We start from the raw sequence: 11225 nt of genomic DNA on the forward strand, positions 1-11225 counted from the left end.
GTGCTCAGCCTCAGTGGGTCCACCTTCCAGCTCTCACATGAGGAGCACAGGGCCCACTATGGCGGCCTCAGTGCAGGAGAAATCCAGACAGCTCGAGGTGAAAGGGAGAGCTCATTAGTGCCTTTAATGAGCCTTCCCAAGTTTCATTTGTGGCTGAATCAGAAACTTTCTGACTCATTTACCCTGTCACAGAGTAGCTCTCAGAGCAAGTAACTGGTACCAGAAAAGATGGGGCTGCTTTGTCACAAAGAGACTGCCATGAAAACTTAACACCACCCGGGGCAGCAGTCAGAGTGCTGGCCAAGACCCCTGGGCATCTGCCTGTGGCTTCGTGGGCTCCCAGCAGCACCTTTCAGAGCTCACCTGGACAGGAGCCCAGGGTGCGTGTGGGAGGGGGCTCCTGCCTTGCCCCTGCCTGTGATCTCTCTGTTCTGCTCTGTCTCAGGTGTCGTCAACCCCACAGATGGACCTGGGACTGGGAATGGTGTCTACAAGGGACATTCCTGAGGGTAGGGGATGGAGTTCCCACTCTGGAGGAGCCCTAGGCTTTTCTGTTATGGTTCTTTGTCCACTGTGTACACTTCTTATGTGGATACCTCCTGGACATGAGGTCAAGGGAAAATTGATCCCACTAGTCAAGTAGGAGAGAGAAGCCTCACTCCAGTCCAGGGGAAGTTATAAGGTTGTGGCCACCTCCCTCCAAGAACAAGCAAGAATCCTGGCTGTAATCCTACCAGTGTAAGTCTCCAGCTAGCAGGGAAGCTCCCCTAGTCAGCCTGCCAGGCATCTACCACCTGAGATTCTCCTCCTGCCCCTGGTTCCCTTTGCTGAACTGTTTGAGCCTTCATATTTCCTTAGGATGCATTTTTTTTCCTTGTGTTTACTGTACTACACAAACTTTCTGTTGAACTAAATTGTACTCTTGAAATCTGTGGTTCTTGAATTCTGGAATTTCAAGGCCTTGGTCTCCTCCATCCTCCTGGTGAGTTCCATTAGGATCCTCCCTTTCTGTTTCCTTGCTTTACAGTCTGTGTCTGCCCAGTAGTGAAATGATCCCAGCCTGGCCCCCGTGTGATCCTGGGCATGCTTAGCCACCCTGGCCCACAGGTGAATAAAGGATTGGAGTAGAAAACCATAAAGACATTTCTAAGCTGCTTCCACAGGCAATGGATAAGGCCCAGGATCAGGTTGCTTGAAGGGACAAATGCATTAGCCATCATTGGCTTCTTAAGGTTGCAACCAGCCCTCTCCCTCTTGGCTTCCTTGCCCCATCCTTACCCGGGTCCCCCTCCACTCCTCAGTCCTTGCAGAATTTACCAGGTGCAAAAGTTAACATGGTGTGAAGAAGCAGAAATGGAGCCATTCCTGTTCCAGACTCACAGCCTGCAGGCTGAGAAAGAAATATCCCCAGGCCAGTAGATGGACAGTGCAGAAATATTTATTTATTTGTTTGTTTGTTTATGTGCTGGGATTAAACCCAAGGATGCATGACCAGGAGCCATCCCCACCCCCACCCCACCCCCACCTTTTTTTGTTGTTGTTGTATTTTATTTGGAGACAGGGTCTGGCTGAGTTGCTTAGGGCCTTGATAAGTTGCCAAGGCTGGCTTTAACTTGTGATTCTCCTGCCTCAGCCTCCTGAACCACTGGGATTACAGGCATGTGCTACCACGCCTAGCCAGAAATCTAATTTTAACATAAGGACACATACTTTTTTTTTTTTAAGAGAAGATAACCTCAACATTTTTATTATCTTCATAACAAAACAAACAATGAAGCTTAGAACTGGATCACTTAGCCCTTTCTCTTCTAATCTCCTCCCGATTCAAAATGCTTGCATCTCTTAATAGCCAGCCTTCTCTTAGATCTGCAGTTAGGCTCCACACACTCAAGCCTCAGCACAATCTTCTTTGTAGTTTTAGCCTTTTTCCTGAAAATTGACTTAGTCTGCCCACCATAGCCACTCTATTTCCTGTCTACCGCCGCTTTCCCTGTGCATACAGAGAATCCTTGCCCTTCTTATACTGTGTCACTTTATGGGGTTGGTGTTTGCCACATTTCTTACAGAACGTCCGGCGGGTCTTAGGAACGTGCACCATGTTTGTGAGAGCATTATCAGCAAGGAAAGAGGGACACATACTTTTTAACACACATACTTTTAAAAGCAGCAAAAATGATTAAACTTAACATCTCCCATCTTTTGATCATGAAATAAATGCTCTATTGAATGATGTCCTCTCATGGGAGACCCCACATTTGGGCATTCCTGCTTCAGCACTTCACATATTCCTAAGACAGTGAGCAAGGGCCAGGTGGGCTGGCTTGGGCCATCAGACCTGAAGGTGCTGGCTGCCCATGGCAGGAGTAAGTCATGACCTTGGCCTTGGTGGATATTACTCTGAGTGAGGCAACATCAGACTTCCAGGACACAGCAGGACTGTTCTCATATTTCTCACCTTCTAATTTGTAGAGCCAAATGGCTCTTGGTGGACAGGACTTCAGCAAGTATTGTTTTCTCGTATTTAGTTCAACCAAGGAATTGCACTGTGTGCTTAGCCAGATAATCGGGAACTCGTACCTTGATAAGCCTTACAAGTGTGTATCCCTTTGCAGTTTACAAAGTTCTTCAACTATCAGGATATTGAATTTTGTTTTCCAACCAAGGTGATGAGATGGGAAAATCTTTTTGCTGCCAGAATGGGAAATATGACTTAACGTGGGCTCTGTGTCCACTTCCCTTGTGAGCATCGTGTTGAAAAGAAATGTGACACGTTTGGAAGTCACCAGAAAGGAAAGTCACTGTGCGTGGCCGTTGATTATTCTTGTTGTTCTTGGCCCCACAAAGTAATTCCAGGGTTTTGTTCCATTCTATATTTAGTCATGCCTGATGTTAAATTAGGAATACTTTTATATCAGTGACCTTTGACATATGGACATTTTTCTAGAGGGGAAAAAATTCAAACTTTCACATTAATGTTGGGAAAGTACAATCCTCAAAAATGTGGCAGTTTCTAAAGTTAGAGCCAGGACCTAACCAGCCAGAAGTTTATATTACAAATAAATCCCACTCAGGATGCCAGGGAAGCATGTCAAGGGTTGACAGTTAAGCTGGCCAAGCTAAAATGTTTCCTGAAAAATTAGAATTCCCAAATAACACATTACAGCTGTTACCTTCTGAAAACTGGAGGCAAATTGGGTTGGTAATCTCAGGATAAAGTAAGAAGTACATCCAAAATATAACTAAAATCATGTGGTTAACAATTTTCAAAACCTCAAATGATCTCCAGGTTAGTTTCTCTCCTTAATCTCACCCTACATTGATTAATCCCATGGGACTGAGCAAGTTGAACCACATGATTTGTACCAAATTGTATTCTCCACAGCTGTTCCATTGTTTTTGACTTCCCGTGTGGTTGGCACTTCCTCCTAACCCAGGGTTTCTCAACCCTGGCACTATTGGTGGTTTGGGCCAGATAATTCTTTAGAGTGGGGGCGGGAGGGCTGTCCTGTGCATTGTAGGATATTTAACCCCATTCCTGATCTGTACCCTTCAGATGCCAGGAATTTCCCCCAGATGTGTTTTGGGCAACCAAACATATCTCCAGGTATCACCAAAGGTCCCTCAGGGAAGAGCAAAATCAGCCCCAGATGAGAACCTCTGTCAGCCTCTCTATAGCCAGTACAAAGCTCTGCCAAGACTCAGCGTAAGCTTAATGCTGGATGAGCATATGATATTATGGTCTATTAAGGCAATATAAGAACAGAGCGAAGAGGAGAAAAATTCAAACCACAACAAAGTGATTTCGGGATACAAGGAAAACTTTTCTAGTAGAGGGGATAGTTAATAATGAAATATATTCAGTGCTGTTCTTTGAAATTCTGTAAAAATTAGATTAGAAGATTATCTGTAGGGGGTGGTTTAGGGGGCAAATAAATAAAACAGAATTCTCTTAAAGTCCTTTTTCAGACTTTGTGTTTGATTTCTTTCCAACTTAACAAAAAAAGACAAACAGAAAGGCATGTGGATGACAAAAATACAAAGGAAAAGCAAATTACTTCATTATTTCACAAGAGAGGTTTATTTTCCCCTTCTTTAACTGAAGAGCTGGGCATAGAGGGAAAAAAGTACGAGAATGTGCTGAAATGAGAAACAGTGGAGAATGAAATTGAGAGATTAGCGGATCATTCATAATATAATGGTTACAATTAAGAGATTTGCCTACTGATAAATGGTTTTGAACACACGTGGTACTAACTGCTCTTCCATCCCTTTCTCTGGAAAGGGATTTACAGATTGAAGAGCGTTTTTAAATTTTAATTTTAAGTCATTTTATAAATTTCAGTTTTATCACTCTTCACCATAAATCATTATTCATGAGTGCCGATGCCCGAGGAGCCTCAGGGTGCTCACTTATTACCAACCAGAACACTAAAGACGTGCTACTCTATTGGAGGTGAGTCTACACCTAAAAGACGCCCCTCTTCATCTGTGACCACCTTTGGGAGCAACACCGTAAATAGGAATAGACTGTTCAAAGGTGGCGGCCCATGTTGGTGAGAGGAGCTGTATCTTTGACCTTCACAGCATCAGGAGTTCTTAAGGCTCTCTAACAGACCCTCCTTGTTTTTAGTTCACGCTGTTTTCCCTCTGCCTTTCTGCTTCACTGGCCTGTGCTCCCTGGGGCAATTATTTCTGATCCTTTGGGAAGCGCCTGTGTAATCAGAGGATAAGCTCCTTTGCCTCCCGCGGAGGTTCCTTGTTATCAGATGCATGCTCTTCCTCTTGCCAAAGACAGGTAGCCTCCAGGATAGGAAGGGTTTGTGCTTTCCAGGAATAAAGCTGGTTACCTGCAGAAAGGTTTGTAGAAATGCCACTCCCAGAGAATGTGTTCTACCCGCCCCTTCACCACCCCCAGTCCTCCCACCTCCATGAGGACTAAAGTTCCCTTGGTCAGTACCCCAGAAGTACCACCAGTGCCTGTCTGGTGGTTGGCAGTGAAGATGTCCACAGCATCTACAAAGTGGACCAGATGAAGTTAAAAAAAAATGCCAGAACAAGTCATTTTGGGGGGGAAGCCTGGTTAACACAATGCACATGGTGAAAGCATAACAAAATGAGAAAGGTTTCCTTTGTCCACATGGTGCCTAGAATCTCAGGTTTTGGGGACACAAAGCAACCTGAGCATCCTTGGGTCAGCCCCTCACTCACAGCAAAGGATGTCTTAGTTGGCTCAGGCTGCTCTAACAGAAAGAATATCATATACAGCATGATTGCCAAACAAAAAATTGTTGCTCACGTTCTGGAGACTGGAAGTCCAAGGTCAAGGCACCTCAGTGTCTGCTAGGGCCTGCTCGCTGGTCCATGGGCAGCCATCCTCTCACTGTGCCCTCATGCGACAGAAGGGGTGGGGACTCTCTCTGAAGTCTCTTTAGGGGGGCAGTAATTCATTTATGAGGGCTCCCCCGTCCTGACCTGCAAACTCCCAAAGTGTGCACCTCCTGACACCACCACCTTGGAAGTTAGGATACCAACATCTGAATCTGAGAGTCTGGGGTGTGTGCAAATACTCAGTCTAGAAAAAGAGCTGTTCTTCTTTCTCAGTTGTATCCTAAATGGGAAGGAGACAAGCCAAGTAACCCAGTTTGGTGGCAGAACTGCAATCACAATGACTCTGGGACATTTTGCCACTCCACCACCTGTTGGTGACTTAAAATGATGACCACTGTCCCACATGGAACAAGGGGGACAGCAGAAGCTCTTCACTCTCCTAAGCTAATGTATTGTCCCCTCCTTGCAGCCTTCCTAGGTTACCCACATCCTTATAGTGCCTGCATCTTCTGAGTAGGAATTAGATCTGCTTGCTTCTGTCTTGTTCAAAATAAGATCTTATATGTTGTTCAATATAATGGAGCTGGTGTGCTACTCCATGGCATGGGCAAAGAGGGATCTAAAGAAATATTTCCCAATTAAGCACATTTCTCTTTATTTATGCAAATCGTCTGTGGTAACCACAAGAGGATGAGGAGGGAGAAACCTTCTCTCCAGGACAACCCAGGGTGATGAAGAGCATGTGGACTCAAGGATTAGGCAGACTTGGTTTTGAGTCTTGTTTCCCAATATACAGAGTGCATGCCTTTCAGGAATGGTAGGACTTCCTGAGCTTCGGATTCTCGTCTGTGGGGAGGACAGCAGTGCCTGAGCTGCAGCTGCCAGGCTGGGCTGGAATGCAATGTGGTGATAAGAACGGACGTAGCCTGTGACCCAGCAGGTGCTCAGCAGAGTGGCCACTCTGCTTCCAGGACCTTGCTTCATTAAATGTCAAGAGATGATAAACTTGTCTTTATCCATCTTCTGGAAAAGATGGTGTACTTGAGACAGCAATATTCTCTAATACAGTGCTTGCAGATTGTCCTGGGGTTTTCTGGAAGATCATTGATCATTTGGTATGACTTCTAAAATGAGGGCTGCTACACTAGTCTTGAATTTACTTGGTGCTGTGGTCTGAATGTTTGTGTCCCCCTAGAATTTATATGCTTAAACCTAATCAGCAAGTTGATAGTATCAGAAGGTAGGGACTTTAGGTAGTAATTAAATCATAAGGTCTCTTACAGGAGACCCCAGAAAGCTGCCTTGCCCTCCGACCATGCAAGCACAGAGCAAGATGGTGTCATTTGTAAGGCAGACAAAACTCTCACCAGATACTGAATCTGCCCACACCTTGACCTTGGGCTTCCCAGCCTCCAGAACTGTGAGCAATAAATCACTGTGGTTTTTAACCTTCCCAGACTAAGGTATTTAGTTATATAGCCTAAAAGGACTAAGACCACACTCTTCTCTTCATAACCTGATATCAAATATTTTTAGGGTAATTATCTTTCTAGTTGGTCTGGAACAAAACCAAAATACAAGTTAGCATTCTAACCTAATATCATATACATCAAAATGTCCTGAAAGAGATTGACAGCTCATGGCTGGCCATTTTATTGCAACAGACCAGGAGCACAAAAGTTCAGGACTTTCATCTTGGTCAACAGAGACTTCAGTAGGAGCACACTGCAGCTTGCTTTGCTCCACCCTTTTAGTCAATTAATTGGAAACTCTCTCTTTCTTTCTCTCTCTCCCCTTCTCTCTTTCATTTTTGTTTTTGCAGTCCTAGGGATGAAACCCAGGGTCATGCATATTAGGCAAGCACTCTACCACTGAGCCACATCCCCAGTCCAACATCTTCAATTTTGAAATAGTATCTTTAAACGAACATCAAGGATACTTTTAAACCTTGTTTTTCCACCTATAAAATTAGATCCATCTACCCAGAAACTTAATAAATAAAGTGCATCCCTAGGTATTTGTTGAAGGAAAGAGTTCAGATTTTTCTCCAAATTCTGGCATCTGCATGCTGGGAAAAATAGTTCTTTCTGTTCTGCTGGCTAGTGCAAATAGACACTAAATTGTCTATGTCCTCCTAGAATCTGTTTCTGTTCTAGCAGTTGTGAAACTTAGGTATAAGAAAGGAGATCAACATGTCCCTAAAACTAAGCTCTTTGGAACTCTTTTCAGGCCTTGAATGTTTCTCACCACACTTAGTATCATCCTGGTCAATGCATTTCAGCATAGAACTCTTACACTTTTTCCAGAGTGTGAAAACTTTTTAATCGCAAATAAGGATGCTTGCCAAATCCTGTAGCACTCTTTTTGATCATGTCTCTCAAATCTTCAGATATAATAGTTTTAATGTTTCTTTACCAACTTAGTTGATTCTGGCTGCTCCTAATTTTTGCCATGTAGTTATAGAGCTAGAAGGAATGCTGTTTATTCCCGCACAGGTATACTGATCCCTAGAAACTAGCTTCTCTTCTGTGTGTGTCCCACCACCTGCCTCCCACTCCCTGGCCTGTTTGTCTTGCCCAAGTCCTTAGGGGATGCCAAGTCCTTTCCATCTGTTCTTTGCGGCCACCAGGGGAAGAGATACTGGAGGGAGGCAACCTACAGTGGCCATGATTGACCAAAATAGAAACACAAACATCAAAACTTCTCCTTATATTGAAAACTTGCAAGAGAAAATTTTAAATGTAGACAAATACATCTTTAAAACACATCCAGTTCCTCTATGGACAAGCTCTGTACTAGTAACATGTCCATGACATAGAGTGACTCCCATTATATTTATCATTTTAAAACTCTTTATTCTGGCCAGGTGCTGGGGTGCACGCCTATAATCCCAGTGACTCAGGAGGCTGAGGCAGGAGTATCGCAAGTTCAAAGCCAGCCTCAGCAACTTGGTGAGACCCTAAGCAACTGAGACACTGTCTCTAAATAAAACATAAAAAGTTCTAAGAATGTGGGTCAGTGGTTAAGCACCCCTGGATTCAATCCCTGGGTAGCAAAAAAAAAAAAAAAAGAACAAAAACCAACCAAACAAAAAACTTTCATTCTTTTCAACATCATCATAAATAAAAAATTACAATGAATGAAGTCAGTTACTTGTTTGAGCCTCATATACCAATATAGCACAACATATTAGCTGCTATCCATTTTATTTAGGTGTATTGTTCTTGATTTCTGCAGATAGACTTTCAGCCCATCAGAAGAACTTTAACTTCCTTCTGAAAATAACTGGTAGGAGCTGGTAGCTACTGGTAGTAGCTCCACTACTGAGCTATCTCCCCAGCTCTTACCTAGCATGAGGCCTTGGATTGAATCCTCAGTATTGCATAAAGTAAAACAATAATAATAATAAAATGTAAATATATTGTGATCTTGGATAGGTACAGATTTGAAATGAACTGAGGTAAGATAGACAACACAATCTTAAACACTATATGCAAAAACTTGAGGCCCGGCTCACGAGAGGAAAGAGTCAGGCTGCCCAAACTTCTTCATAAAGGTCCCGTGATAGCATTTGCAGAGTCACCAGCTAAACAGAACATTGAGGACCTGCAGCTCACCCAGAAGACGCCATACTCTAGGAACTATGTCTTATAAGAAGCAGAATATTTAGCTTGAAGGAAAAACAACAACAACAAAGCAAAAATAAATAAATAAATAAAAACATTGAGAGATCATGATCAATTCTTAATTAGTTAAAATCAGGGCATTCATTGATCTTTCATAGAACAGACATTTCTTGTGCCACTTGCTGTATTAGTGCCCTGGAAACCAAGAGCAAAGGAGCATATCTGGCTACCACTTTTGCTAAACATAGTTGGTTGGTAGATCCAGACAGAAGGTCTTCCTAGGGTACAGTGTAATAGACTATTTCTCCATGATTCTGTGGAAATAAAAGGGCCATTTGCCTTCTTGTTTCCTAATTCTGCACCTCTATGTTCCTATTTCACTGGGTTTTGTTGTTTTGTTTTGTTTTTTCTTGAAAACTCCCTCACGAAGAAGCCTTGTATCCTATTGTGAGATGTGCAGTAATCTGAGACTTGAGGGGGCCTCCAGGGAAGGAGCACCCCACCCACACCTGGGGGCTAGGAAAACTTTCTCGGGAGTTGATGTGGTAAAGTCCCCTGCTGATATGTGACGAGGCAGAGGAACACATTGCTACGAGGGTCCTCTGAGCACGATAATGTGGCAAGGCCAGAGAGACAGTGGATTTCATCAGTATTGGGACTGCAGTAAGCTCTCCTTGTTCCTTGGCTACAGCATCTGGTCCAGAAGGAGTAGGTAGACAGGCATATGAAAGGCCTGGAACCAAAGGCCAACTGATTTGGATTCTAGTCCTACCATGGCCTCCATTTAGCTCAGGGTCTTTGAGCAACTCACCACGTCTCTCCAGAGTCAGCATCCTTTCCTGGCAATGTACTGGAAGACTGGTTTGTTTCTAAGCTCCTCTCTCTACACCTGGACCTTCATATAACTCCATCACACCTTGGGCCTAAGGTAAAATTTTAGAAAGTGTTCCAGAGAAAAGTACGATTTAGATAAGAACTGATGCTCTGGTATTCTGCATCAACTGAAGTCCCATTTCTCTTCTCAGTTTTAATTCTGCACTCTTATGTTTCTATTTACTTGTTCTTTCCACCCAAAAATGTTTTCGTACCTTGCTGAAACACAATCCTGGCACCATGTTGCCAAACCTCCCTGGGTATCACAGACCTGTGCAGCTGACAGTCTTTCTGCTTCCTTGGAAGGCTCACCCAGGGCAAGTGAAGCCTGTGGTTATTCCAGTCTTAGACCAGCATTATCAGCACTTCACAGAGAAGGTTCACACAGTTGTTCAGAGTTCTCCTAAAGAGGCCAGTTGTGAGCTCCGTGAACTGGTGTTTACTCTGGAAATGATGACTCTAGTCCCCCACCAGACTTTACCACTGAAAACCTTCAAGGTACCTCACTCCTGTGACCGGTGATCCAACCTGGGAGGAGGGGGCTGCTCCTTCTCAGTGCCTGCCTTGCACATAGGTGCTCCTGGTGGCAGTCTGCACCTGTGGCTCAGGGTGCTGTCCAGCTAGCGCTTAGCCTGGAGCCTACTAAAGAGGCCCTCCAGACTGCCTGCCAATGCTTCCATATGGAAAGAGAACGAACTGGACCAATTGTGAACCGTGGGGCTGTCACTCTGATTTTATGATTACATAAAATTTACATTCTTGTATGTCAAGTGGTAACTTAATTCAAAAAAATTTTTTAAAAATTGCTACAGGCTGCAATCCCACAAATAATTTGTAGCCTGCTGGGCAGCCAAACACTCTCACAAATAATAACAAAATAAAATGTGAGAATAACAAAATGTCTTGGCACAGGAAGAAAAGGATCCCAAGCATGTCCCAGTACTTTTGGACCAATTTCTAATATGCCACAAGTGTTCAATCATGTTTGGAGCAAATCGGAGCCCCTGCTCAATTAAAACTCCACGTGATGTTATTCCCAGTAGGCCTCCTAGTTCTCATTATTCTCTTGCATGTGTCTGAACAGGTGGGAAGAAGAGTTTCCTTCACTCTGGAGAAAGTCCCCCCTGACTTTCCCCACCAGGCCACCTGTGCTGGCTCAGTGAGTGGTCCTGTCTGCCCTTAGCACTGGAGCTGATGGAATGGCGGGATAGCACATAATCCTCTGCAGTGTCCCCTCTGCTGCCCATGGACACCTCCACACTCCCCAGAGCCTCCCCAGCCAGCCTCAGCACTGTTTGAAATCACAGAACAGGCCATTAAGGAGAATATGTAATCACCATTTATCACCGAATGTAAAGGGAAATGAAACGGAGCCACTAAAAAAAAAAAAAAAAAAAA

The 11225-nt window shown here is 44.0% G+C and overlaps 1 protein-coding gene and 1 pseudogene across 1 annotated transcript in view; one reads left to right on the plus strand and one right to left on the minus strand.

Annotated features, from left to right (window-relative positions):
• The window catches only part of Frmd4a (FERM domain containing 4A), a 574514-nt gene that overhangs the window by 333922 nt on the left and 229367 nt on the right, over window positions 1-11225 (plus strand).
• On the minus strand, window positions 1569-3615 carry LOC125618453 (annotated as a pseudogene).

Source organism: Marmota marmota, unplaced genomic scaffold (genome assembly GCF_001458135.2).
Source record: "Marmota marmota marmota unplaced genomic scaffold, marMar, whole genome shotgun sequence".
In the NCBI taxonomy this organism is placed as follows: Eukaryota; Metazoa; Chordata; class Mammalia; order Rodentia; family Sciuridae; genus Marmota; species Marmota marmota.